Source organism: Neophocaena asiaeorientalis, unplaced genomic scaffold (genome assembly GCF_003031525.2).
Source record: "Neophocaena asiaeorientalis asiaeorientalis breed wild unplaced genomic scaffold, Neophocaena_asiaeorientalis_V1.1 scaffold152, whole genome shotgun sequence".
In the NCBI taxonomy this organism is placed as follows: domain Eukaryota; kingdom Metazoa; phylum Chordata; class Mammalia; order Artiodactyla; family Phocoenidae; genus Neophocaena; species Neophocaena asiaeorientalis.
The window spans coordinates 2,384,785-2,391,260 of record NW_020185338.1 but is presented as its reverse complement, the minus strand read 5'-3'; positions in this window follow the sequence as shown (position 1 = coordinate 2,391,260).

The following is a 6,476-nucleotide window of genomic DNA, read 5'->3' as shown; positions in this document are numbered from 1 at the left end:
GTAGTGGGGAAGGCTGCGCCCTCAAGATAATCCAAACCTGTAACACCTCCGCAGGGGTGTCTAACGAGCATAAGGAATGACAGAGCATCCTTTGGTTGGTGGAATTACAGGTGAAGTATCGGGACCCACTGTGTGATTAAGTATGAACACTGGTGAGCCCTTATGATGGGGAAACCTCTGGAAGTCTAGTTTGACCACAGCCCTTACCTGTGAGCCATGTTGTCACTCAAAGCTTTCATGCATGGGGTAGATGTGAGTCCCTGAGATGGAGAGAGACACCTTTCCTGAAATTCCAACCGCTAGTGAGACTATCCAGGCTGTTTACTAATAAATGTCTGTGTGTTTGGCAGAATCTGGAGGGGACTTGCTCTCACTGTCACTCATCTCCTGGTGGTGGCCATGGGGGCGCAGAGGGGCGCACAGCTCCTTTCTGCCTCCAAACGCTAGAAGCTGCCCAGAGTCGTCAAAAGAACCTGACGTTCAACAGATTATAAGATGAACTTTTGGTTCACAACACTCCATTTGGAAAGCATAAAATCTAAGGTCATAAAAAATGTCCTGCCAATGGAGGTTTTTTATTTAATACTTTATTTTTAAAATAAATTTACAGGACTTCCCTGGCAGTCCAGTAGTTAGGACTCGGAGCTTCCACTGCAGGGGGCGAGGGTTCAATCCTTGGTCGGGGAACTAAGATCCCACATGCCACGAGGCGTGGGCAAAAAATAAAATAAATTTTCTATTTTAGGATTATTTTAGATTTACAGAAAAGTTGCAAATATAGTACAAAGTTCCCAAATACCCCTCACCCAGGTTCCCTGAACGTTAACAGCTTACGTAACAATGGCACAATTGTCAAAACTAGAGAGCAGTACTGATACAGTATTATTAACTAAACTAGTCTTCCCACTGATGCGCTCTTTCTGCCCCAGAATCCCAGCCAGGGTCCCACACTGCAAATTAGTCATCGTGTCTCCTCGGTCTCCTCTGGTCTATGACAGCTTCTCAGCCGTTGCTTGCTTTCCTTTTCAAGACCTTGACAGGTTTGAGGAGTACTGGTCAGGTGTTTTGCAGAATGTCCCCCAGTTTGGGTTAGTTTGGTGCTTTCTCTCAATTAGACTGGGGTTATATGTTTGGGGGGAGAGTCAATGCTGGAAGTCCCCCCACAATGCCCACTGAAGCCCCCTCCACTGAGCAGGGACCCCCAGGGTGCTCTGTGGGAGCCGTAGGCTGGGAAGGGAGCTGGAGCGACTAGGAGACAGTGCCTCAGAATTCCATGATGGGACATCACCCTGAAGAGTTGTGTCGATTTTGTGGTCACTGGAAGGTCAGAGCTAGAGAAAGGCAATGGTTGTTGATGAAGGGGGTAAATACATCTGAGGCTGAAGGAGGGAGAACAGTACAGCTGTGCATGGGGAACCCTCACCCCTGTGTGTTGTAAATAGATGGGCTAAACATCCTGTTGCTGTTTCTTATTTTTTCCAAGTCTAGTTTTCCACAATAAAGCTGTATTTCCTGTCTAAGAAGGAAGGAAAGAAGGAAAGAAGGAAGGGAGGGAGGGAGGGAAGGAGAGAGGAAGGAAGGAAAACGTACTAGAAAGAAAGAACCTGAATATAATCCACCCTGGATTGTATTTGTCTTTGAACCAATGCAATCATCAAATATAATTTTAATAGGTTTTTTTTTTAAGAGGAATGGGACCACAAAAGTTACACCACAGCCTTGCTCCAAGTGCTGGCAATCTTATTTATTTCTTGATTGAATGCAGGTCCCTGAGGAACAGGGTTCCATGAAGCTTAATTTGGGGTGAATGTTTATCAGTCAGTGTCCCCAGTAAGAGGGGAAAGATACAGCCAGAGAGCCTTTGGTGCCCACAGTGGAGGGGGAAGTATTGGTTGAAGCAGAGTCCACAGTATTGCTAAGGGCTGGACTTGTCCTTGAGAACACTAGTTCCTTGAGCTCCACTGGGGCAGAGTCCCCATTCCACACTAATTGATTAGTGGTAAATGGCAGAAATAAATGGACAAATAGGCTAACAATTTAAATTAGTTTACAACCAGAAATGAAGTTAAATGCACAGAGCCCCAGTCTCTAGAGGAAGAGGCAAGATTACCATGAAGCCGGACATGCCTCACCTTCAGGGAGCTCACTACCTAAGGAGAAAGATGAAGAAGTAAACAAATAATCACAAAGTAATAACACAGTAAAGGGACAAAGGGGGTGCAGAAGAGGAAAATCTATGCCTCAAAGTCAAGGATGACTTTATGAAGAGGTTAATTTAGACTGGGTCTTGACAGATGTGAAAGAGTTCACCAGAAGAAGGATCAATGTGAGATGGTAAAAATCACAGGTGTTGGAATCAAGCAGTCCAAGGTTCCAATCCCAGCTCCATTCTTTACTGTTCATATGACCAGAGACAAGTTATTTAGCCTCTCTGAGACTCAGTTCCCCTATCTATAGTATACCTACTAAGAAGAGTTCTTGGGAAGATTAAAAACAATAATGTACATATAGTATCTAGGTGCTGCCTGGCACTTAGTAGGCTTTTTTGTAAATAGGAGCCACCAAAAGAAGGTGCATTAGAAGATGAGGGTGTGGTTAAAGGTGTATCGGAGGGATGAGTCACACAAAGGCTGGGGAGAGGGTATGTTGGAAGGCTGTTGGAGCCCAGGGAGCCTGGGTTTTCATTTCTTCCAGTCCTTGACTTACAAGCTGCGTGATCCTGGGCTAATTAGTTAGTTTCTCTGCAACCAGAAGATGTGGATAATAGTAGCACAACCTCAAAGGGCTGTTGTGACGATGCAATGAGTTAATGCAGGTAAAAGGCCCAGCCCAGAGTGACCAATCAGCACAGGGCACCTATTATTCCTGTTGTCATCATCGTTCTTTTTGTCGTCATTGGGAAAAAGGAAGTGAGAGAATGGAGCTAAGAACCAACAGCCTATATCTGGCCCTCCATCTACCTTGACAGTATTTATTGATAGGTTCACATCTTCATTGTATCTCCCCACCAGAACATGCCCTCCCATGAGGGTGAGCTCATGGTCTTATTCACTGCTGAGAGCCCAGTATCCAGCATCGTGCCTGGCATGTAGTATGTGCTCCATAAACATATGTAAGATGGGTGGGTGGGTGGATGGATGGGTGGGCAGATGGATGGACGGATGGATGGATGGGTAGTTGGGTCATGGATAGATGGGTAGTTGGGTCACAGATGGATGGATGGATGGGTAGTTGGGTCATGGATGGATGGATGGATGGATGGATGGATGGGTAGTTGGGTCATGGACGGGTGGGTGGTTGGATGGTTGGATGGATAGTTGGTTGCTTGGTTTGGAAATAACACAAAGCCCATTACAGGGAGGACTCAGAGCAGGAGAGTGACTGCGGCTCAGCTCCACATGCAGTTAAAGCTCCAGAAACGTTTCCAGCAGTGGCCCTGGGAGAATAGAGCAGGAAGAAGGCAGATGGGTGCCATTGCAGGTGGGTGGGCGTAGGTGGAATGCACCCCAGCACCCGCACACAGGTGCAAGGTCAGCTGGACCTTCAAGGGGATCCTTCCCAGCCCCCAGCCACTGGCCCTAGGGAGCCTGGAACCCCACCCAGACAGCAGTGATGGGAGCCTGGCCTGGGTCCCCAAGGAGGGATGGTGGGGGGAGTGAAAGTGGGGCCTCTCCACTGCTCAAACTCTGACCATCCTTTGTTACCCTTTTCTAAGTATCAGGAGACCCGAATTCAAGTCCCGGTTCTGCCACTCACTGCTGTGTCTCTTAAGCCAGTTATACAACCATCTGTGCTTCAGTTTCCTCATTTGTAAATAGTGGGGAGAGGACCTACCTTCTAAATTGCTGTGAGCATTAGACCCAACACAGAGGAGGCCCTGGACAGAGGTGGCAGCTGTTGTTACTACTGTTATTATTATTTTTGATAATAAAATGCACTTCATAAACAGCTGTAATTATTACTATAGGCCAAAGGAATCTCTTTTTGCTGAACAGCATAAAGAAAGCTTTTCCTGTCTCAGCTACAAAATCCCCCTCTAGATGCAAAGCTCGTTTGGGGCTGTGGCCTCTGAGAATCATCCGTGTGTGATTCTGCTTTCTCTGGCTGTCAGGAGCTCCTGTGTCACCGACGTGGTCTCTCTCTCTGTCTCTTTGTCTGTCTCTCTCTATCTCTATTTCTCTCTCTCCTCCTAACTCTCTCCTCCTTGATGTTCTCTCTCCTGAGGTCCTCCCAGCCCCACTCACCATCACCCTTAACCGGCAGTGACCCCCTCGCGACTCCCCGCCCCCCCCCAACTCCTCTGGGCAGCTTTGCACAGAGCCTCAGTTTCCTTGCCTGTAAAAGCAGGTATGGTGGCAGCCATCTCTCAGGCCTGTGGGAGGATTCAGTGAGATGGAGCAGACAAACTGCTTAGCCCAGTGCCTGGCGCTGGGAAGCGGTCAGTCACAGGGCAGCACCTGTGACTACATTTGCACCTCATTTCCTTCCCTTCATCGTGAGCCCTTAAGTCAGGCACTGCGCTCTGGCGTCATCCCTGAATAATTCCCAGCATGTATCACGGCGTCATCTGGGGACCAGTGAGGGGCGAGGAAGACACAAAAGGGGACGAACAGAGCGGGTGATGAGCTGGCCCTGCTCATAGAAAATGTAGTCCTTTTACTTGTTTATTTTGTTGTTGTTGCCTTTGCTTTTTTTTTTTTTTTTGCTGTATGCGGGTCTCTCACTGCTGTGGCCTCTCCCGTTGCGGAGCACAGGCTACGGACGCACAGGCCCAGCGGCCATGGCCCACGGGCCCAGCCGCTCTGCGGCATGCAAGATCCTCCCAAACCGGGGCACGAACCCGCGTCCCCTGCATCGGCAGGTGGACTCTCAACCACTGCGCCACCAGGGAAGCCTGTTGCCTTTGCTTTTGGTGTCAAATCCAAAAAATCATCTCCAGAACCAATGTCAAGGAGCTTACTACTTATGATTTCTTCTAGGAGTTTTAGGTCTCAGGTCTTACATTCAAATCTTTAATCCATTTTGAGTTAATGTTTGTGTATGGTGTAAGACAGTGGTCAAGTTCATTAATTTGCATGTAGCTGTACAGGTTTCCTGGCACTATTTATTTATTTATTTATTTTTGAATTTTATTTTATTTTTTTTTTTACACAGCAGGTTCTCATTATCATCAATTTTATATACATCAGTGTATACATGTCAATCCCAATCGCCCAATTCATCACACCGCCACCACCACCCCGCCTTGGCTTTCCCCCCTTGGTGTCCATACGTTTGTTCTCTACTTCTGTGTCTCAATTTCTGCCCTGCAAACCGGTTCATCTGTACCATTTTTCTAGGTTCCACATATATTAGTTAATATACGATATTTGTTTTTCTCTTTCTGACTTACTTCACTCTGTATGACAGTCTCTAGATCCATCCACGTCTCAACAAATGGCCCAGTTTCGTTCCTTTTTATGGCTGAGTAATATTCCATTGTATATATGTACCACAACTTCTTTATCCATTCGTCTGTCAATGGGCATTTAGGTTGCTTCCATGACCTGGCTATTGTAAATAGTGCTGCAGTGAACATTGAGGTGCATGTGTCTTTTTGAATTATGGTTTTCTCTGGCTATATGCCCAGTAGTGGGATTGCTGGATCGTATGGTAATTCTATTTTTAGTTTTTTAAGGAACCTCCATACTGTTCTCCATAGTGGCTGTATCAATTTACATTCCCACCAACAGTGCAAGAGGGTTCCCTTTTCTCCACACCCTCTCCAGCATTTGTTGTTTGTAGATTTTCTGATGATGCCCATTCTAACTGGTGTGAAGTGATACCTCATTGTAGTTTTGATTTGCATTTCTCTAATAATTAGTGATGTTGAGCAGCTTTTCATGTGCTTCTTGGCCATCTGTATGTCTTCTTTGGAGAAATGTCTATTTAGGTCTTCTGCCCATTTTTGGATTGGGTTGTTTTGTTTTTCTTTTTCTTTTGCAGCACGTGGGCCTCTCACCGCTATGGCCTCTCCCGCTGGGGAGCACAGGCTTTTATTTTTATTTCCATTACTCTAGGTGGTGGATCAAAAAAATCTTGCTGTGATTTATGTCAAAGAGTGTTCTTCCTATGTTTTCCTCTAAGAGTTTTATACTGTCCAGTCTTAAATTTAGGTCTCAGATCCATTTTGGGTTTATTTTTGTGTATGGTGTTAGGGAGTGTTCTAATTTCATTCTTTTACATGTAGCTGTCCAGTTTTCCCAGCACCACTTATTGAAGAGACTGTCTTTTCTCCATTGTATATCATTGCCTCCTTTGTCATAGATTAGTTGACCATAGGTGCGTGGGTTTATCTCTGGGCTTTCTATCTTGTTCCATTGATCTATGTTTCTGTTTTTGTGCCAGTACCATATTGTCTTGATTACTGTAGCTTTGTTGTATAGTCCAAAGTCAGGAAGTCTGATTCCTCCAGCTCTGTTTTTTTCCCTCAAGAC